Below are 23,190 nucleotides of genomic sequence, written 5' to 3' on the forward strand. Positions count from 1 at the left end.
CCACTGGCCGTTTGGCTTCAATATTCCCAGCACCGGATTATTGAAGGTGCTGTGGACTGGACGGATTATTCCCCGGGACTCAAGGTTCTTAATTATTTCAGTAAGGGACTCCATTGATGCGAGAGGCAATCGATATTGCTTCACAAACACAGGAGTCATGCCAGGGTCCGTGGGGATTGTTGTTGTATGGATGTCAGTGCCACCACAGTCATATGAGTCTACCGCAAAGAGATCTTGGAAATCCAAGAAAACTTGTTTCAACTTTTGCTTTTGTTCCAGAGTCACACAGGAGTCAGCTAGGTCTCTCTCTTCCACCATCTGCCTGAAGCCTGGAAAGACTTCTGGTTTGGCTATCTCCGCGGCCTCCTCCAGCTGGGTGGAGAAGTCCCTGGTCAGAGTGCTGATTTGGACCGGAGGCTTCAGGTGGGCAAGGCAGTCCTCATGGACCTGGAAAATCACCTCATCCCTCCTGAAATCACAAGTCACATCTTCCTTACCATAGGGGCAGGAAGTGTACACCAGGAAGTTCCCCCCCATGCCGGGTAAAAATCCTGTCTGGTGTTGTATTGTCATCACTGTCACTGTCAAAACAGTCCTTGGGGATTGGTCCTAACAGTTCATTTACTAAGTCGATGGAAAAATGTCGGTCATCAACCGCCATTCCAATAATGGTGCCTGCGGCTAGAGTAATACTCTTTAAGTCGCTGTTATCCACCTCTATTGGAATGGTGTCATGTTCTATGTTGACTAATGGAGTTGGGTTTACCCCCAACCCTTGCTGTTGGAGAGAAGCATTTAGATGTATGTAAGCATCAGGGTTTTTCAACTCTTGTCCCCTTTTAACTTTCACTTCCAGGGAGAATTGTCGGGTCCTTTCTGGGATGGTGACTTCCTCTTTGATCTGAATTTCAACTGCATAAGGTAGCAATTGAGCTGACCTAAATGCTTTTTCTGGATCATCAAAGCCCATGGGATTATCCGCTAATCGGGACCAAGCTTTGAAGTTTATTAGGTCCAAACTAATGGCAAAGCGATTGAGAATGTCACTGCCTAAGTAAAAGGCGGCAGTGACGTCTCGCACGACCCAACAATTATGGACTATGCTCTTGTTGCCAATGGAGATTTTGAGCATACACCTGCTTGGCAGGAGATGTTTTGAATTGGGTGCTTCCAGGTCCATTTCCCATTTGTCTATCAGTTTGAAGGTGGGAATGGCTGGATCTTTTGGAAGTTGGCGAAACATGGCTTCGCTGATGAAGCTCTTACCGTTGTTCACACACACTCGAGCGAGAACAGAGTCCTTCCCATCATTTAACTGAACAGGGATGAACAACTGCTCTCCAATTTGCTGAATATCAGCCAGGCTTTGAGCTGATTTCACATCTTTCTGGACTATAGGAGCGGGAGTTTCAGATTGTGGATTGGTATAGAATTTCAGAGTGTTTCCTTCCAGCGTGGAATACCACCTTAAACTGGAAGGAAGGTTGATTTTCAGAAATAGAGAGGACCCCCCATCACCAGTCTGTTGTCCTACTGCTATTACTGTCACGTCTGGAATTTGGCTATTCTGGAAGTGAAATTCTACTTGGTCAGATTTTTGTTCAACCATGTGGCATGTGCCGTTTAAACTAACATGGTTGACACTCTGTTTTAATTTTATTGGTCGGCTAGTCTGGGTCCAGAGGACCTTGTTTACACAATCTATTAGGGGTGACAACCTTCTCAGGAGGTAATTCCCTAGTAAACAAGGGGTGCCCTCTGGGGTCACAACTATGACCGGGTGTTTCAACTTATGTCGCCCAATTTTAATGTCCAAATCTGCAGTCCCCTCAACGGGAATTTCCTTCCCGTCAAAGTTCTGGAGTTGTCCAGGAAGTGAGGTGAGAGGAATTTGGTAATTCTCTCCCCTTCCTGCATTCAGTTCATCAAAGGCCCTTCTGGACAGAAGGGTAGCTTGAGATCCAGTGTCCACCAGTGCCGAGATTGTACCCTGCCCCTGTACCTGTACCGGGGCATAATATCTTCCCTCCTTCTCCTCAAGGGGGCACAGATAATGCACATTTTTGGACAACTGGTGGGCTAATTTTCTGGTTTTGGACATCGCGAGAAAAGAATTTTGGGCAGAATTCTGTGGAGAGCCTTGGGAATCTGAAAGAAAAAGTTGGCAACTGGAGATCAGAGCCATTGTGGGTTCCCCTGGATCCGGTTCTGGGCCGCCCCCCCCTTTTTGGAGGCAGTCCCCAGGATGGGTTTGAACCAGGGGATTTTCTTGCTGTTGGTTCTGGGATGAGATGGTGGGCGGCGGTAGCTCAGTCTCCACATCTCCCCAGTCTGGATTTGCATCCCTAGGGACCCATTTTTCTTTGGGAGGAGTTCCCCCCTCTCTGAAGGAGAAGATCCTTTTCCCAGGATCCTCTGAGGATCCCTCTCCCTCAAATTGGAAGATCTGTACCTCCTCCTCAAACTGAGTCTGTTTGGGTCTTTTGTTTCTCCTACCCCCCCTCTGCTCCTTAGGAGGCAGACTTTCAGGGGCAAGAGATTTTGTTTCCGGTTCCTGGGTTTCCAGGGGCTGTTTACAAGTGAGGAAGGAAGCTTCCTCCAAGGCTTTACACCCCCCTTCCCTTTGTGCCTCCTCCCTGGGAACCGGTGAGTTATCGGGGTGCTGCCCCGTCATTGTTCTGGAGCACCAGGTCCAGAGTTGGGTGCGTTCTGCGCCGGCACGCCCATCTGAGGGTTCTGCTGAGCCCTCAGTATGTGACCCAGATCCCGCGCCATGTTTTGAACCTGGCGCTCTAACTGGGAAACCCGCTCAGGCTGATACGGGGCCCTGTTTTCTCCCCTGGGCTGATCCCGGGAAGGGTAGCTGTCCCTTCTTTGGTAGTACCCCTGGTTGGGAAGATTTGGGTACCCCTCCACCCTTGGCCTCCCCTCTCCCGGATTCAGTGGTCTGGGCTCAGGGAATTGGGGAAAGAAGGATGGATGGTTTTGGGGCTGAAAGTCGGGAGGATATCTGGGGAAAAAGTTCTGCCCAGGGTTTGGTAAATTTCTGCCCTCCTGTGGGAAGTTTGGAGGGAAGTTCCCTGGGTTAGGTGCTTGGCTGGATCCCCCCCCTTGGGCTGGAGGAGTCCACACATAACCCAGGATGGGTCGATTTCCCTTGTAACGTGGACTTACATAATCAGGAGAGCGAGGGACCCCATTTGTGGGGCTGCCTCCCTGGCTCCCTGTCTGTGACTGGCCCGAGGACCTTCTGGGCCTAGCATTATTAGGTGCAGGTAGGTTTTTAGGCCCCCCCATCTCCAAATCCAAAACGGGGGTGACCTTTACCTCTGCCACCTTGGCAGCAGCAGGGGTGCTGTTGGCTTTGGGGTTTTTCTGGGCATTGCTTTTATTTTCTATGGGCTTCTGCACCTCATAGATCCGGGTAGCCTGTTCAATGACCCAGTCTAAAGATCTTTTCTCATGAAAATCCCTCACAAGCTGGGTCATGATATATTTGGGCAAGGCATGGAAAAACGTATTTATAAACTCTCTACTATCTGTGCGCACCCTTCTTGTGGTCTGTGCAAAAGCACGCTTTAACTCCTGCACAAATTCTTGTGGGGCCTGATCCTCCCCACATTGCAAATTGTAGGCTGCCTTGCGAGCCTCTTGAGGATTTCTGTGAACAGAAAAATGTTTCAGGATGGCCGCCTTATAGGTGGACCATCTTAAATGATTTTGGTCCTCCAGCCCCGCAAAGAAACTGGAGTATTCCGGGGAGAAGGTCCACTTTACATATTGAATGCAGCTTTGGCTGTCCTTCAAATGGAAAGTCTCCATCATTTGTTCAAACAACTCTAAGTGCTCCCAAACAGAATACTTAGCGTTCTTATGGTAAGGCGTGATGACGCTCCTGATCGCCTTAATCTGCTTTAAGGGGTCCTTAAGCAAGGCCCTTTTTGCCTTATTGGCCTTTTTGGTTCGGGTAACCCTTGTCCATTCTTCCTCGGACTCAGAGGCACTGCTCCCAGAGGTTCCCGTCTGTTCTTCCAGGTTTTCCCGGATTCTGCGAGCCTGGGAATGGCTGGCAGAATGTGGGGACCTGGTCTCCTGTGTCCTGCGCAGTTCAGAGGAGTCTTCAGATTCCTCCTTGCTGCCAGGATTTGATGGGTACCCCCTCCACTGACCTAACTGGGCAGAGGTTTTCAGGATGCCCTTAATGGGCCTACTCTCCCGGGGTTCCCCATTGAACTGTACTGTACTTGGGTGCCCATACCCGGATGCCCACCCCTCCATTCCTGAGTGGTACTGGCCTATGAGCCCCATACTCTTAGCTGGATAGTAATCTGCCATCCCTGTGGCCCTGTGCTCATGTGCGCCAGGGGACATGGGGGTGGCAGAGTCCAGGGACTGAGAGGTATGAGGGCCTCTGGTACTAGGGCTCCTGAGGTTATGCTCCGGAGTTTCCATTTCCCAGCGAACCTCATCTCTATCCGCCCCTGCTCCCTGTTGCAATGCAAGAGCCTGCATTTGTGCCTTCAGTTCCTCAGTTAAGGCCTTACTAGACTCTATCAGTCTCTCCTGCATCGCTACCTGTTGTTGGAGCCTATCATTGTGTTGACAGAGGGCCTCATTTTCCCTCTGTGCTTCCTGGTTGGTCCTGGAGAACTGGGCCAGTCTTTGCTGCAGGAGGTTTACCTCCTGGGCAATGTCCCTATTGGCCTGCTCCTTTCTTGCTAGAGCATCTTCCACCCTTCTGGTGTGCTCTACCAAGTTCTGGTTTTCTTTTTGGAGATCACCCAGCCCCTGGAGGGCCGGGTGATTTTCTTCAATTTCCTTTTTTAAGTGGCAGACTTCCTGGCCTATGGCGTCTCTTTCCTGACTAAGAGTCTGCATTTGTGCCGCCAGGTCGTCCCTTTGCCGTTGAAGGGCACCAGCTTTTTGGCGCTCCTCATCAAACTCTGCCTGGGTATCCAGGTCTTTCAGAATCAGTTTATTGCTCTCCTCTTTCTCTCTGTCTAGTTGGATTTGCAGGGTGGCTACCTGCTCTGTGCATGCCCTGTTGAAATTGATCTGTTGCTCCAGCTTTTTCTGGTTCTGCAGTAAGGAGTCCAAACTGTCTTGGTGCTCCTTCTGCAGGGCCAGAAATCGGGTATCCTGGTCTGTCTTTTCCTGTTGTAGGATGCCCATATCCTCTTTTATTTTAATGATATATTGCCTACTATCATTTTCTGCCTCCTGGCTCCTCTGCAGCCTCTGCTCAGAAGAGTCCAGATCAGATTGGGCCTTCTGTAATGCCATCTGTTGCCTATTTGCCAGATTCTGGCTTTCAGCACATCTATCCTGCATGTCTCCCATATATAGGTACAGGTATGCTGCTATCCTGGCAATCTTATTGTGTTCCTCTTTGGCTTTAGGAGCCATATATAGTTCACTCAGGGCCACATGTAAGGGACCCTGATCTCTATATATATCTGACCCTGTTTCAGTGACCTGTTGTGTGATGGCCTGCAACCACACATCCTGGCCCTGTTCGGTCCATTCACCTCTCACAAATAGCTTATGCAAGAGGTGCTCTCTGGCTATTTTCATGTCTACTAAGGTCGTCATTCTAGAGATTGGTCTCTGTCCTGACTTACAGAAGTTTGTATTTTATTTTTGCAGAACAGAACTTTTCTTGGAGTGTCCCTTTTGAGGAATGCTTCACAGCGTAATGCAGCGTGGTGATCCGACCGGATGTATGTATCCCGTCAGTTCGCACACTGTATTAAGCTGCACAAATGGTAAATCTAACCCAACGTCTCGGCTCGAGCCCCCAATTTGTAAGAGGATTCAATTCAACACTACAGCTAAGTCAACGCCTAGTCTATAATACTGAATGAAAACCCTTATTGATATATCTTTAGGTCCAGTTCATGCGTTCTGGATGACTACCCCTATATAACACCCCCCTCTTGGAATCCCCCTGACCCCACTGAGCCAAGAAGTAGTTCTGTTTTGCAAGTTTAAAAGGTTTATTTGATAATTTAAACAATAGATATAGATCACCCTTTATAGTAAATTAATAATTGAATATCACACTTAATCTGATATGATAAATATTAACAACGGAGAATCTGGCACTAGCACACTTCTTATAATCACTAATGAGTTGACATGAAATGGATAAGATAGCACACAGGTGAATAGGAACAAAAGAAGAAGGTGGTACAGAATGCTTTATGTAAGCTCAGGTGGATGCAATATTCAATGAATGAAATGCAGTATAGAAATACTCAATATGATTTCAACAAAACAATGTAATCACTTTTCTCTGGCAATCCCCTCCCCCCCTTGATGCAAGGCAAGGAAATGGAAGGAAACACACAGTTCTCAGAAATGCAATCAAATGTGATTCAGTTCACCCCGGCAAGCTTAGACAACAGAAGTTTAAAAACACAGGCCCAAATTGCTTTGATATGTGCTGGCAATGAATTAAAAAATATGCTAAATTGCTTTTAATTCCCCTTTCAGAGGTTCAGGGTGAGTGGTATCTAGTTAATATTAGTCCAGGCTCACACTAGCAATGATGCAGGGTTAGTTAGCAGGTTAAACGAATTTCTGGCAAATGGAAGGCAAGCAGCAGCAGTTTTTACATGTGAAGAAATTTGCAAATCGCGGCAAAATTCGCGGATGCGTGTTCCGCGATTGCGGTAAAACTATAAGGTGTAGGAATGCGGTTCTAGGTGCGATTCAAAGCTTAGATTCTAAGCTTTCAAATAAAAGTTATTGCAAGTCTCTAGCACAAACGGTTGCGGAGATATGAGCGATTTTGTGAAGGTCGTTTTTCAGATTTGAAATTTTAAAGTTCAAAAAGACAAGTGCAGCTTGCGACTAGAAAATGACAAGTGACAGCTTTACAAATGACAGGTGACAGTTAGGAGGCAGTTCTACTTAGATTAAATAGATTGAATTATATTATTTTAACTAAGAGATTGGTTCTGCACAGTTTTGCTATGTACTCACACTATATTCTTGAATTAAATGGGCCTCGTCACGGATCTGGTCAGGGTTTTAAACGGGACTCTGGTCTGGTCTGGTCTGGCCTCTGCACTTCACAGTGATCTGGGTCAGCTCTCTGGGTACAGCACTGCTTTCTCTCTGGTCTGGTCTCTTAGTTCTGGATAGATTGAAGTCTCTAGTTTGGCTTTCTGGAGGTTGATGGAGGTAAATATGGATTTTTCCGGCAGAGTGCGTTGCAGCAAATGGAATTGAAGGTCCCTCTCTGTCCTGTCTGTCTGCTTTTATGTGTTTAGAATGTGGGTGTGTCCTAGCATCACTGACCCTACCTCTCTCTCAGCTTCTAATTGGTCAAACTTCCATTTATCATTTGATTGGGGAATGAACTGTGAGTCAGAGGGATGTCATTTTATGGCTTGCAGATAGGACACTCCTCTGTCAGATTGCACACATTCTATATTTGATAATAAAAGACATATTTCAGAGTTACACAGTTGTTTGAAATTACATATACATGGTGTGGCTGAATTTAGCCATGTCTCTGTCCAAATCTGCTGTTTCTAAGAGCTTGCATTCAGAAATGGCACATTCTAGCACTTTTTCATGTGCTGAACAACATTGGATCTTCATTAAATTTTATACAACTGTTCCTCACATATCTACCCACATACCAATGCATTTTCGTTTGTCTAGCTGAAACAGGGAGTCTGTAATATTAATAAACAATGGGGTTTTGCCCCAGAACATCACACAAATTCGAGTTTGGGCTTGAATTAAAGGTACATTTTTTAAAGTAAGGCTCTCAAAGTTATACATTTCTGTCATTTGATTACAAAGAGTTATCAGTGTTTTTGTAAACTATATATTTTACTTTCAATTCAGTCCTCAGAGTGTTGAGGTCCGCCTCCAAGACTTGGGTGGGTCAGTCACAGATCTCTGCTGGCTGGCAGGGCTTTGTTGACATTAAACATTCAGAATTAACATATTCCTTTCAGAGGAAAGGGTCCTTTGTGTGGTCTCTGGGAAGCTCCCAGCCAGTCTGCCTTCTATCAATCAAGAGGTCATGTGAGATTCTAACTCCTGGTGTAAAGCTCTGGAGGTGAGAGGGTTTCCCAGGCTTCAGGCCTCTGGGAACAGCATGTGGCTAATTTTTAATTAAAATGCAGCCTTTGAAGTCAGCTGAGTCAAATCCCTTTGTCAGCTACTGCACTCAGTTCTCCTGTCAGAGTTTAGACCGCCAGCGCCCCCTTGAGGATTTTGTTGGTACTGCATGCAATTTTGGGATTTTCTTGGATTAATGCATTCTAAACAGGAATGGTTCTTACATGGTAGTAAATCCTTGCTTAACATTGTTTTGATGGGGCTCCTTACAGTAAAATGGTTATGTGGAACCCCACAAAAGGGTTGAATCTTTAAAGTGGTCCAATGAGTCACGATTTCAGCAACTTTTTGACATCAGTAACAGTGGATTTTGTTAACAAAGACCTTTCTTTACACTGGTGGGTGGCAAGTTAGGTAACCATTTTGGTGTGCGCACAACTGCGCAGCTCTCCTGGATTCTGGGATGAAATGATGGGCGGCGACAGCGCATCCCCATCTTTACGCACTCCAATGATTTATTTTTGTTCTGGGGTAAAATGATGGGCAGCGACAGCTTAATCCCCATATTTACCCCGTCTAATGATTCCACATGGGTCAAAACCCTCCACAAGCTCATCTGCTCCTATTTCTTGTAGGATCATGTTTTCCACGTAGTTTGTAGGGTCTTGACCCTCCTCCCCCTCCGGCAGGCTGACCATCCGAATGTTATTTCTCCTCGCTCTTCCCTCAGCTTCTTCCACCGGATTTTCGAGGTTAGCAATTTGCTGTTTGAGCCCATGAACTTCCTTTGCGTTAGTTGTGCTGACATCAGTATTGGTCTTTACGGCACTCTCCAGCCCACTTGTTCTCTCTGCCAGCCCCCTGACATCTTGCCGTTACAGGGTAAGTTCAGTCCCGACCGCATCGATTTTGCCCTCCAGGGCTGTCCGCAAGTCTGCCATCGCCACGCCCCATTTGGTGCTCAGCTCCGATATAGCCTCCAGGATTTGGTGCTTGTCTCCTTCTGGGGCTTCTTCAGCAGAAGTAGTGGACGCGCTCCACTCTGATGCTGTGGGGGTCCTCTGCGCTTTCGCGAAGACCTCCATTGTAGGTTGTTTGGTCTTGGCTCTCAAACTTTTCACCGACATGGTGCAATCTTGCCCACGTGTCTGGCTCTGGCCCGGTGCCGCATAGTTGTTATTCGAGTTATTTGAGTCTCTGTATATCAGCCTACACCAATTGTTATACACAAAATCGTTATTCAGGTGGATTGTAACTTTTCCGCGTCACGATTACCTCTCAGCGTCCGTGCACGTTATCAGCAGGGTGCCGCCATCAGCATCTCAGGTGCTTCTTCATGGTCTTTGCACCTACCAAGGGCGGGTGATACATACAAGATGCATATAACCATCTTCTGCGTCCCAGACCTTACGAGGCCGCTTCACGGTCCACTAGTGTAATCCTTTGTTCAGGATCAGTCACCATTTTGTTTCGGGTGTACAGGTCTTGGCGCCACTTATTGTGTCCGTATTTGCTCATCCACTCCTCGATGCGGACTCAGGATGTAATCCCTGCGTGCTTGACGCTTCCAACTTGCGGGGGCGCTATCAGTCTTCTTGTTCGTTTCATGTATACATCGTCCTGGTCTAGTGGGAGCACCAAGGCCGTGCCGCCTATCTCGTGGCCCAGTGGCCCAGCGCTGTGTACATCCTCTCGGGCTATTCGTGGGCTCTTCTCCGGTAGTCGGCCACTCACTGTTTCATCCGCCACCGCACGCCTACAGTCCAGTCACTGCCCGTCTGGCACCCGTTTTCAAGTGCCACCGGGGGTCCCTTTGTGTTGGCAAGCCGCCATCTTAGTGCCGATTGCGCCGCTTCCGGATCAGGACACAAAGTGGCCTAATTCAGTCTGCTGTGTCCACTTTCTCTCGCCGATACGCTCATCTGCTGCCTGCTATTCACCCAGATACCGAATCTTTTTTCCGCTGGAATCGGCCGTCAACACATGTGTTTTGCTTCGAATCAATAAGTCGGATCACGGAGCTCCAAGGAATCGCAGCCTACTCCATGGCTGCTTGGCCACGCCCCCCCAGATGTTCATTGGCTCCGCCCACCCTTATAGAGATGGCGGCCGTCTTGGGGGAAGACTGGATCGGCACCAAAGGTGCATTACTGGTGCTTCCAATGTTGCCATATTTTCCAATGCCGACGTATGACAGAAAGTGACGGAGCTTCCATTGGCTGATGAGTAGCGTATTGGCTTCTAAGCTTACCTCACACCTTCTGTGGGTCGAGGTCCTTCCTTTGTGCACTGCTCCGGATAGACAGAGAGAGAGAAAGAGGGGTGCAGTGAGAGAAAACAGAGGGCAGGAGACAGGATAGTAGTGACTCCCAGGTTTTAAGAAAGGACGTTTTTGGCATTGTTAAAAGATGGTGTACCAGTGGACGAGATTGATGGTATTGAAACCAGGGGTATCTATGAGTTATACAAAAAGAGGGCTTGCTGAGAAGGAACGCTATAAATATGTTAAGAAGTAGGTGGTGACTAACTCGAAAAGGGACACTTTACCTTTGCCTCCTTCTGTGGAGGAATGGAAAGAAGGGTCTATGGGAACCCCTTCCCAGTAGCAGCCAACATATGCTGATTTGAGAAAAGTGGTGAGTGCAATGTTAGAGTCCGAGTCCAGATACACTCATTCCAAATTTGACTAGGATTATGTGTCAGGTTTGGAAGTTCTGTCTTGATAATCACTCAATACCAAATCCCCCTCCTCCTCATCTGTGTCTTCAGGGGTAGAATCCTGTGTTCTATTCTTCTCTCTCCGGTCTTTATGTTTCTTTTTTCTGAAGCGATACGGCCTCCCACGGAAAGAATCCACTCTGCAGCGTTGATAAACAAGACAAACAAAGACCCCCTTCCGAGAGCGCCCGGAAGAGGAAAAGGCTTGAAGCTGGAAAAACCTCTCTAATAATCTAAGAGATGTGATGCTTCGCCTGGGGTGTCTTATCGAGTCGTATCCAGTTTCTAAGACCCAGGATGTTGGTAGCAAGAGGTCCGTATGAAGAGAGAATGAGTCCAATGGTATGAGTCCAGATGAAAAAGAGGAAGGATAAACTTCAAAGACACTTTTTCTCCACAAGCGCTGACTGGGATGCAATGGAACAGCTGACTGGAGGGATGCGGTCAAGAGCGGGAGCAGGAAGCCCCACAAAGCCGAATCGGAGGGTGGAGCTCCTCCATATGCGACCAAAGGTAGGAGCAAGTGTTTCTGTCCAGCGTTTTAGGGCTGGACAGAAAGGAGATCCCCACAAAGCGAGGACAAGAGGGAAACTGAAACGGCAGAGAGAGCCAAGGGGGCGGAGAAGCCAGAAGGAGAGAGAGCACGGGAAACAGATCAGAAGAGGTAAGGTACGGGAACCAAGGACAACACCGGAGCAAAAGAAAATAAGGCATAAGAAGGAACCGAGCAAGCGGGAGAGAGCAGGCTGGGACTCGAAGGAGGAAAACTGTGTGAAACCATGAAAAGGCAGGAGTAAAGAGAGCATAAACTAGCATGTTAACCCGAGGCAAAAGCTAAGGTGTTGCAATGCGCTGGTCTCCAGAATGGGGCGTGGCTAAATACGGAAACAGGAAAGCAAACAGAAAAAAACTAGAACGTGCAACCAGGAAGGAAAGGGAAGACAGCAGCACATCCTAATGGCGGCGATATTTCCAAGAGCACCATAACCGCCAAGAGGGCATGCAAATGTAGCGCATGACATTATGATCAAGCCCCGGCAGTATCTGCTGGTATAAAAGTTGACAGACAACCTCATGTTAATGTTAAGATATCTTGGAAGCCTGGAAACACACAAGAGGTCTGAGCTTTAATAGATACAGAGGCAGAGGCCTCATTGATTCATGGAAATCCTTCAAGAGTTAAAGGTTGACAATTTATCATTACTGTGCTGGGGGAAAGGCAACACCCGCAGTACAGACAGGAGGGGAGATGAAGGCAGGCAATTTGTCAAAGCAGAAATATCAAGTGTTGATTGTCACAATACCGGAGTATATAATTGGTTTTGACATTCTAGAGAGGTTGACTTTGGGACTAGGAGGTAAAACATATAAATATGGAGTAAACGCATTAACTTATACACCAGTTATTGAAGGCAAATTGAAAATCCCACTGGTGCACGTACCTTTTGTCAGGAATGGCACTCTGTCAAGAGTGGCACAGGGTACCCAAGTAGGGTTTGGGTGGCTGTGCTGAGGTAAGGTAGCAGATAAGCGCACACAGCAGGAAGTTCAACAAGAAAGAAGAGTAGGAAACAGTAGCTGTGAGCCAAAAGGGGCAAAAGATACAAAGGTACAAACAAACTGGATTCCTTGTTGGGGTGTATGCTGAAATAGGAAAGAGTGTTCCACGAACCTTAGGAAACTCCAGCCTTCTGCACAGATTGCTATAACAGAGGCCCACGCTGTATGCTCATGGCTGGGAACAACAGCAGTGGGTGTCTGTAACACTGAAAACGCGACAAAGGAAGGGGCAGAGGTTGCCTGCCGGAAACCAACAGGCAAGCTCTGTACAAAGGGATTACATAAGACACATGAGAAGACAAGAACAGAAATATCCAGCGAAAAGGAAGTCAATGAGCAATCTAGCAGAAGGAAATGAAGGAAATGCAGTTAGACTGATATAGATAACCTAAGGTGGAGTACAGAGGACTCAAGGAAGAGAACCAGGAGCAGCAGTCAGGAAAACAGAAGGCTGCAAAGTAGGAAGAAGGTCTGCAGTCAAGAGTGGCACTAGGTGCAGGCAAACTGTATTGGACTGCGGAGGACTGTAGTAGGCTGAAAGGCAGGGAGTCCAGAAGAACAGGACAGAGAGAGATTAGTTGTAGGCGACAGACAGAGAGCCCAAAAGAATAGGGCCGCTAGGTAGGGAGCCCAGAGGAGCAGGGCTGTAGGCAGCGAAGAGGTGCAGGCTGCAAGGTAGGGAGCCCAGGGAACAAGGGCTTGGAGACAGCAGAAGGTTACAAGCTGCACGGTAGGGAGCCCAGAGGACAAGGACGGTAAGCAGCTGGAGTGAGGCAGGCTGCAGGGCAGGGAGCCCAGAGGACAAGGACGGTAAGCAGCCGGAGTGAGGCAGGCTGCAGGGCAGGGAGCCCAGAGGACAAGGATTGTAGGCAGCCGAGTGAGGCAGGCTGCAAGGCGGGCAGCAGAGGACTAGGACTGTAGGCAGCTGGAGTGAAGCAGGCTGCAGAGCAGGGAGCCCAGAGGAAAAGGACGGTAGGCAGCCGGAGTGAGGCAGGCTGCAGGGCAGGGAGCCCAGAGGACAAGGATTGTAGGCAGCCGGAGTGAGGCAGGCAGCAAGGCGGGCTGCAGAGGACTAGGACTGCAGGCAGCCGGAGTAAGGTAGGCTGCAGGGCAGGGAGCCCAGAGGACAAGGACTGTAGGCAGCCGGAGTGAGGCACGCTGCAGGGCAAGGAGCCCAGAGGAGCAGGGCAGCAAAGCGTGAGCCCAGAGGAGCAGGGCCGCTGACTGTAGAGGGCTGCAGAGGACTGTAATAGGCTGCAAGGCAGGAAGCCCAGAGGACAAGGGCTGTAGGTAGAAGGCAGAGGAACGTGATCGGCTTCAAGGCAGGGAGCCCGTAAACGGCACTGGAACAAAACAGGATAATGCAGCAACAGGAACAGCATACAAAGTAAAGGGTCAAGGCAAACAGGAGCGGGGAGAACTCAAGATGCAAGACCCTGTGCTCCTGCAGGCAGCTGCTTATATACATCCCTGCCCTGTTCTGAGGCAGGCTAATTGACAGCACCTGTAGCAGCACACCTGAAGACAATCTGCCTCCTCCCTCTCTGGTCCTGAGCAGGTGGAAGCAGCACTGGCCGCTAGGGCTTCTGTGGATTGTGGTCCCAATAATTATGAATGAGAATAGCCAGGAATTGAGGACTGCAGCCAGGTGCATTATGGTAAATGTAGTTAATTGAATAAAATAAGAAAGAACCAAAGTTGAGCAAATGGAAATAAAAGACCAAGGCGTGAAAAGGAGTTGTTCAAGGAGTATTAGGAGGATAAATGAGTACCAAGTGGTCCATGATGGTTGCCAATGCGTGCGCCAGCGGCGCGGGCATGACACCTTTGGCCACAAAGCGGTTATCTATGAAGCAATACCCCATTCCCGGGGGATATAATGAAATTTCAGACACCATTAAGGTATATGTAGAAGCAGGAGTGTTACGACCAGTTACTACCGCTTGGATTAACCCGGTCTGGCCTGTGAAAAAGGTGGTTGGGTGCTGGAGAATGACTGTGGATTATAGAGAATTGAACAAATACACTCCTCCTTTAGTCCCTGCCTTCCCAGACGCTATCACCTTGATTGAGAACATACAAAGGTTTGAGGGAACCTTGTATGCTGGTGTAAAATAGTGGACTGTAGTCTTATGCAGGGTTAACAATTCAAGTTTTATTGCAGTGATAAACTTTCCAACAGCCCCTCAATTTAAACAGCAAAACTCGCTTGGTTTTACTTGGCTCGGTTTTCTGTGAAAGGGTTAAGCAAATTCAGTGTTCCAAAAGAAGTCTCCTCTCAGCTTCTTGCCCAGTTTAAATGAGTAAATAATAATGTCCACTTTATTCTTTTCACGGACGCCTAGCTTTCAGTCCGTCTGTCTGCCTTTCAACTGGGTTGCAAATAAACCAAAAAAAAATGAACACACGGAATGCCCTGTCCTCTGTTATCGTTTTACGGCCAGCGTTGTTCCTCAGTGAATCAGCCTCTGATAAGGATCTTTGCTGTGCCTCTCCGTGAGCCTTTTAATACGCCCAGTGTAAATCACTCGTGGATTCTTCCCAGTCCGCTCTGGTCTCCGTCTCAGCTCCAGGCTGTAATCAGAAACACCTGGTTAGACCTCGGCTGCCGCCTTTAACCCATTGCCTACTCCTCCATTCCATTCAGCTTCCACACATCTTTCCCGCCCACTTCCCACACCTGCAGTGCGTTTTCTTTCCCCCTGCCACCTAGTTTCATGCACTGTTTGACCTTCCCGCCCTGTACGTTTCTGTGTGTACCTATCTTTGCATGGCACGACTGGACTGTACCTATACTATTTTCCCTTGTTATTCCTGTCCCTGCCCCCTCCTGGGTTCCGTTTCTCGTGGTGGTTTATGGGACATGTAGTTTTACTTATTACTGCTGTTTTAACCTTTTGTTGGCTCGGTCTACATATTAACATAGAGTTCTCCTTTGGCTCTGCTGCCTCTTTGACCGACCAACTCACAGCTGTATTAGACTTAGCTAATGCCTTCTTTTCAATTGCTGAGGAGTGTCAGGCACAGTTTTCATTTTCTTGGAATGGGCGTCAGTATACTTTGCACAACCGAACAATTTGTCATCAGCTTGTGGCAGAACATTTGGACAAAATACCATGCAAGCCTGGCATACAGATTTTGCATTACATTGATGACATTTTGATTCAGAGCAAAGATGAGCGAAGTGTACAAAATCAGTTTGAAGTAATCATTGATGGGTTGAAGACGGAAGAGTGGGAGATTAACCCTAACAAAATTCAAGGGCCAGCTGGGGTCATGGCATTTCTAGGAATTCTAGGAATTCAGTGGCATAATGGGCATCTAGCTATGGTGCCGAAAGCCTGACAAAAGATACTTCAGTTTACCACGCCTGTGAACAAGAAATAAGCTGAGCAGTTCATAGGGTTGTTTGGTTTTGGAGACAGTATAGACCACATTTAGGGCAGATATTGGCTCCACTCTGCAAAGTGATACGTAAGAAGTATGAGTTTGAGTGGGGAGAGGAACAACAGACAGTGGTTGACTTGGCAAAATACACTGTGAAGTGAGTGCTTGATTTGTGGCCTTTGAAGTCAAGAGAAGTGGAGTTGAATGTGTCAGTACAAGAAGATAATGCTAACTGGAGCTTGTGACAAAAGCAACACAGAAAAGGGGTTCCCTTGGGATTTTGGAGTCACAAATTACCTGAGGCTGGTGATAGATACACTCCATTTGAGAAGCAGTTGCTAGCATGCTATTGAGCTCTTGTTGATATCAAGCAAATGACACTAGGGTCATGATGTACTGATCAGGCCCAAAATCCTGATTATGCAGTGGGTTTTGAGTTCTTCTAAAATGCACAGGATAGGACACGACCAAGAAGCCAGTATAATCAAGTGAAAATTGTATATTCAAGATAGAGCAAAATCAGGAAAAGATGGGGTTGCCAAACTACAAGGACAAGTGGCTAGTGTACCACCTGTAGACCATATACCCCCGGAAGTAACCGAAGTGCATGGGTCTCCAGTAAAATGGGGAGTACCTTATGGGGATTTGACGGAAGAACAGACAGAACATGCCTGGTTCACTGACGGCTCAGCCCATAATGTAGGAACTGAACTGTTTTGGAAAGCTGTGTTGTATAATCTCAAGACAAAAAAGATCCTAATCCCGTCAGGTAAAGGAAAGAGCAGCCAATTTGCAGAACTTTATGCACTATATCAAACTTTGAAACAAGAAATACCTGGTCAATGTCATGTGTACACAGATTCATGGTCAGTGGCCAATGAGCTAGCTACATAGGTGCCGACATGGCAAGAGAAGGGGTGGAACATTAATTCCAAAGAATTGTGGGGAAAATAACTGTGGCAAGATATGTGGGAAATTTTATCAGAAAGTGAAGTATCCGTGTATCATGTGGATGCGCATTATACTACTGACTCATTAGAACGCTGGTTCAATTCTGTTGCAGATGAACACATCAAGATTTCCTCTGTGGATTTGGATGGTTTGGCCAAGTGGGCTCAACGAAAATGTGGACACAGGGGAGAGAAGGCTACTTGCAGGTGGGCTCAAGCTCAGGGGATTTATTTCCCTTTAAAGGTAGTGAAAACAATAATTCTGCAATGTCCTGTGTGTCAACATCAGCAGCACAGACCCATTCCTCATATTATAAGGGGCACTTTATGCAGGGGTAAGCTGCTAGGTCAAATTCGGCAGATCGATTATATTGGACCTTTGCCTTATCAGTTAAGGTTGTCAGTTTGCATGTACAATTGTGGACTTATATTATTGATATCTGATGGTACTACCATGTAAGAAAGCCACACACTGAATATCATTACATTGTTAGATCAGATTATGTTGTATTACGGTGTGCCCTTGCAAATTCAGAGTGACAATGGCTCACGCTTTAAAAGCAAGTTGATTCAGGAATATTGTCAGGAAAGAACACTGAGTTGTTTTATCATGTACCGTATCACCCCTTAGCTGCGAGTTTGATTGAACGCATGAACGGTTTGTTGAAAGAACAACTGTGCAAATCAGGCAATGGCAGCCTGGCAGGCTGGCGTGATCATGTGTTTGATGCTGTGCATATTTTGAATAATAGACCATTGAATGAGAATGAGACACCTTTGATGCGAATGGTAACACCTGCATTACAGATGCAACCTAATTCAGCTGAATAGACTATAGACTCTGCTATACTGGGAGATAATGCCACATGCTCTAGCTCCATACTGCTCCATACCATGCTTTTCCAGTTTCTGCAGGGGTAGTTAGGCATTCTCACCAGGAAATCAGGTTAGAACAAAAAGGGATAATAGTAATTGAAACTGGGACTGGAGTACAGATTCCACCAGAACACATGGGATTGATTGACCCTTATCTGGATTAGCATTAAAAGGCATCCAAGTATTGGGAGGAGTAATAGATGCTGATTACCAAGGAGAAATTAAAGTCATTCTAATGAACAGCGGAAACCAAGTGCTGCTTATTCATAAGGGAGACAGAATAGCCCAACTGATTGCCATACCTGTTAAATGGTCCATGATCAGAAAGGGGGATCCCCCTACATTGTTAACTACTCTTGGGGGCCGTGGTTTTGGCTCATCAGACAGCATGGTACTGTGTGCGAAGGTGTGGGTACAAAAACCAAGTGGCCAACCCGTACCCGCGGATGTCATAGCGTCAGGCAACAACCAAGTAGTTTTGGTAATGGAGCCTGGCAAAGAGAAATGGGACTATGTGCCAGCAGACAAATGCTATTTAAGAGAATGATTATCAACACCGATATGTCTTTTCTGGGTTTGCCGTGTAGAACCTGTGTCTGTCTGGTGTAATTGTGATACTAAATGGACTCCATTCAGGCGGGATAGGCGGCACACTACAGCAAGATGTTGTATCTCTGCAGCCGACCAATGTGAATCTGATGATGAGAAATGATGTCCAGAGGCTGCCCGATGTCGACGCTAATACACCAGCCACAACAGGCACGAAGAACCAGATTCATAAATCATTGAGAATACGCAAGTGTAATGCTTGTGTGATAAATGTGAGCCAGAATAACATGGCGTTGATGCACAGCCATCTTTGAACACTCATCTTCCATCACAGTAATAAAGTCTGCATTTCCGTGGGCTTCACAAAATGAGCAAGTAGCAGCGAAAACAGAGCAAGGTCATATAAATATTATTCGAGTGGACTTACTGCGGAAAACAGTTATTATATTGTCCATTGAAGGACAAGTACAGAAAGGGACTCGGAGCACACTGCAGGTGCATCATAAGGGATCTGGGAATGAATGCGAGAGCGAGGGATGCTGGGTTTTTCCACTTCTAATTGGATTTTTCCACCCTCTGTCCCTTCGACTTGTGATCTGCTCTTCGGCCGAGAGCAGAATGCAATTGAGAAGGGTGGAGAAATGCCCCCATAAAGGAGAGAGCATTGTATGGAGAAAGTGGTTGGAAGTTGGACCCCTGGGGGATGCAGTCTCGCTGAAAGGGTGGACGCTCCGCTTCAGACCCCATCAGACTCAGTGATCTCTTTGTCGGTGATGTAACCTATATTCAAATTCTTATACATCCAAGTGTATTTTTGTTTATTGGTATCTATACATATATGGTATAAATAAAGGGCCTGTAACGAGCCAGTTGTTTTTTAATCTTAAATGATGTATGTGTGTTTTTCTTTCTGGTAGTCTTAGTCCAATTACTTGTTTTTGCTGATGGGGCTGGGGAGACGCAAGTGTTAGTGCTTTCCCCACAGGGCCAAACAGACGCAAAACATTTTGGCGCTGTAAGCAGGGTCTTTGTGCTGATATGGATGCCAAAAGATTTTGTTGATAAATTGAAGTTAAAGTTCCTAACTACGAACTATATTACCTTGCTGGACAATTGAAGCATGTGATACAATGGATGGCCGATGAGGCCACTACAGACACTCGCCTGCTGCAACCAGGAGTCACGCAACTGCTCCTCAGAGATCTACTATGGTCTGAACCCAGAACCAAACAACCTCACTCGTACCTGATCCTCCTGGGTATCCAGATATGGAGAAGGGCCTGCAGGGCCGCATTGCTCCCGGACCCCTACTCTCCACAGATCCCAATAACTGCCATCATGACTAACAGACCGGGAAGCCAAAGGATAATAAGAGACACTTGGGAACCTTGCAGCATTGCCACCCTGGGCGATCTGGTGGACGACCAAGGAATCTTAAATTTCACAGAGCTACACGAAGTCTCTGGAATCCACACCGGACAGTTCTTACTACACAATGCAGTGGTCAAGAGACTAGCAGCACGCTGGCCCACGATGGAGAACTTGAACACCGGACACGAAAACATAGAGAGCCTGCTTGGGGCGGCGGAGGGAGGCCACGAGACCTCCAGAATATATGACACATTGCTAGACAGCGTCACCCAGCAAAGCCTTAAGTGCAGGGAAACGTGGGAACAAGAACTTGGATCGCAGTTCGAAGACAAAGAATGGGAGGCCATAATGGTATACCACAAGAAGGTATCCAGGAACGCCAGGTTCCAACTCATCCAATTTTACATTACGAACAGAGCGTATCTCACGCCAGACATCATTTCCAGATTTAGTGGAGCCGTGAGTACGGGATGCCCTAAATGCAACGAATCCCACGCAGTGATGACACACATGTTCTGGGGATGCCCCGCCATACAGTCCTTCTGGGCCCAGGTCAAAACTAAGGTGGCCGAGGCGAACATCACCCTGGAGGTCCACACGCCACAAGCATGTATCCTTGGTAGATACCCCAGAAGTAAGAAGAACAGACCACTCAATAAACTAAAAGACCTAATGTACATGCTGGCAAAGAGACGCATTGCCATGAACTGGAAGCGCCCGCAGGCCCCCTGCCTGCTAACATGGTGGGAAGACCTTCGCAAATGGACGAATGCCGAAACTGCGGCTTGGGAGATGGCCCAGCGCCAACAAAGACAGGACACCTCAGACGACCTCCTACAATGGGTGGAGCTAACTGTTACATTGTTCAACCCCAATGCAGAAAGCTCCTCTGGCAACGACACAATTGACTCACAACAATCACAAAGCTGAACTTGTGGTGTATCACGTTTGGGTCCGGACAGTTGGGATTGGGGGGAGGGAGGGTGGGGCGGTTGTAACTGCACTTTGTTTGGTGTGTAACTATGTTATTGGCACAATGTAAACAATAAAAACAGATTTAAAAAAAAAAAAAATTGAAGTTAAAGTTTTTGGACTTTTTAACGGTAGAAGAAAAAAAACAGAATTTAGTTTTTTTTCCCTGTTTTGTGTAAGTTTCCACGTGTTGATATTAACATTAGGGAAGTGAAACATCCATTCTGTTACAATGACTTCCTTATTTAGGGAAAAAGGTGGCTCCGCTGGCAGAGATTGCCCAGAGGTGACTATTCCGGGGTGGTCTAAAAGCCCTTATGATAAAATCGCACAAACTTGGGCATGTGGTGCAGGATTGAGCAAAACCTGGGATACCTGTATAGAAGAGGCAAGTCCAGATGATTGATTAAATGTTTACAATTAGTCCCGATTGATAAGGGGAAGGAGTGTTCAGCTCTCGGGAGGAGAGGCTGGATTTTGTTACATGCATCAACTTAATGAAGACTTGCAAAACTCTGTTCAGAAGTTAGAAAAAGAATTGGGTGCTGAGAAACAAATTGTGTTAATGCAACAACTTCAAATGAAGTTATATCTCGATAAAGCAGACTAATATCAAGCCGTGGCTGAATGAGCTGCGATAAGAGTTGCTTGATATAAATATCAGAAGAGAAGAGGTAGGGTTAATTCACGCAAAGTAGCAACTGTAATTGCTGCTGCAGTTGTGGATTGGGATCCCGATCAATGGGATGGTGATGTTTTTGATAGTACTACTACTAGCAGTGATTCTGAACCAGATCCCGTAACAAAGCTGAAACCTGCATGTAAAGAAGTGACAGTTAATCCCGTCATACGCAGAAAATTGGGCCGCCATCCATTGAATCCGGGAGGCGGTGCAGTAGACATGACTACCCTTGAAGATTATTCACAACAAGAAGTTGGGGAAATAGTGAATCGATTGAAACAAAGGGCAGGTGAATCATTGCTGGCTTGGATGGTCAGAATGTTTGATGGAGCAGCTGCTGGTATTTTGGTCGATACAACCGATTCTGCTAGGTTTTTGCCCTTGTCTAATGTTCAAATACAGGAGACCCTGCATGCAGGTCCTCCTCGTGATGGTAAAAGTAATACTGGACAGTTGTCCCTTTTACAATTGGCTGCACAAGGTTGTAATCACAAATATCTGATTACATCGGATTGGCCCATTGATGACAAAAAATGGTATACATTGAGGGAAGCCATTAAAAGAATTAGGGAACATGCTATGAAGGAGGCGATTCACCTGGAAACTCTGGAGCATATTGGGATGGTGAATTTATCTGTTTCCGCTAGGAACACATTAGTTCCGACAGCCACCCCCCTGCATATAAAAACACCATATTGACCTTATTAGTAGGAATGACGGGAAAAGTTACTGATGAGGTTGTCGATGCAATTAGACAACTTGCTGATTTAGGTGAATGGGAAAAACCACAGGAACAATCCCCGGAAAGGGAAGGGTGAAATGAAAAACGCACTCTGGGTAGACAGTCGAGATTCCCGTGTATTTAGGAAAGATATGGTCCTAGCTTTATTGAAAGATGGTGTGTCACGGGAAGATATTGATGGGATTGCAACACATTATTATTTGTTGTATAAAAAAACAAGGCTTAGGCAAGAAAGAACACTAAAAACAAGTAAAGCGACAAGATTTACATAAACCAAAAAAATAGGTAGATCCTTTTCGGTCATCCCTAGAGGGGGGTGATGAGGAATCCTCCACTATGTCGATACCCTCCCAACCGACTTATGCTGATTTGAGGAAGATGGTTAGTGCCATGGTGGAAAGAGAGTCAAAAGGATCACATTTTAAAGATGAATAGGATAGTGGTCAAACTCCGGTAACAACAGCCCATGTTAAGGTAGACAGGCCACCTCATGTAAAAGTGAAATTGTTTTGGCATTCTGGAAATACACAAGAGGTTCAAGCTTTAATTGATACTGGGCGGAGGCCTCCTTGATACACGGAAACCCTTCCAGATTTAGAGGTAAACATTTTATGATTATGGGGTTGGGCGGTAAGGAAACCTCAGCTGTACAAACAGAAACTGATATGAAAATTGGGCAATTAAAAAGAGACACTTACCAAGTATAAATTGTTCCCTTAGCTGAATACATTATTGGATTTGATATTCTAGAGGGACTGACCCTTGGATTGGGAGGTAAAACTTATCAATTTGGTGTGAGTGCTTTTACTTGTACACCGGTAGTTGTCGGTCAGTTAAAAATGCCCCTGTGCAGGTTCCAATTGCAACTAAAAGAGTGTCTAGGAAACAATATCGGATACCCGGTGGGCAAAAAGAAATTTCGGAAACTATCAAAGGATAGGTTGAGGCAGGTGTATTAGGTTCTATTACTACGGCTTGGATCAATCCGATCTGGCCTGTCAAAAAACCAGACGGCAGTTTCAGAATGACGATTGATTATCGCAAATTGAACAAATATACTCCTGCATTGGTGCCTGCGGTACCTGATGCCATAACATTAGTGGAAAATATACAAAAGTTTGAAGGCACCTGGTGCGCAGTTTTAGATTTGGCTAACGCCTTCTTTACCATACCGATTGCGGCTAAATGTCAGGAACAATTTGCATTTTCTTGGAATGGGAGGCAGTATACCTTTACTCGTCTGCCTATGGGCTATATGCATAGTCCAACGATATGTCACCGGCTGGTGGCTGAGCATTTGG

Source organism: Ambystoma mexicanum, chromosome 1q (assembly GCF_040938575.1).
Source record: "Ambystoma mexicanum isolate Mex_15411 chromosome 1q, UKY_AmexF1_1, whole genome shotgun sequence".
Taxonomy (NCBI): domain Eukaryota; kingdom Metazoa; phylum Chordata; class Amphibia; order Caudata; family Ambystomatidae; genus Ambystoma; species Ambystoma mexicanum.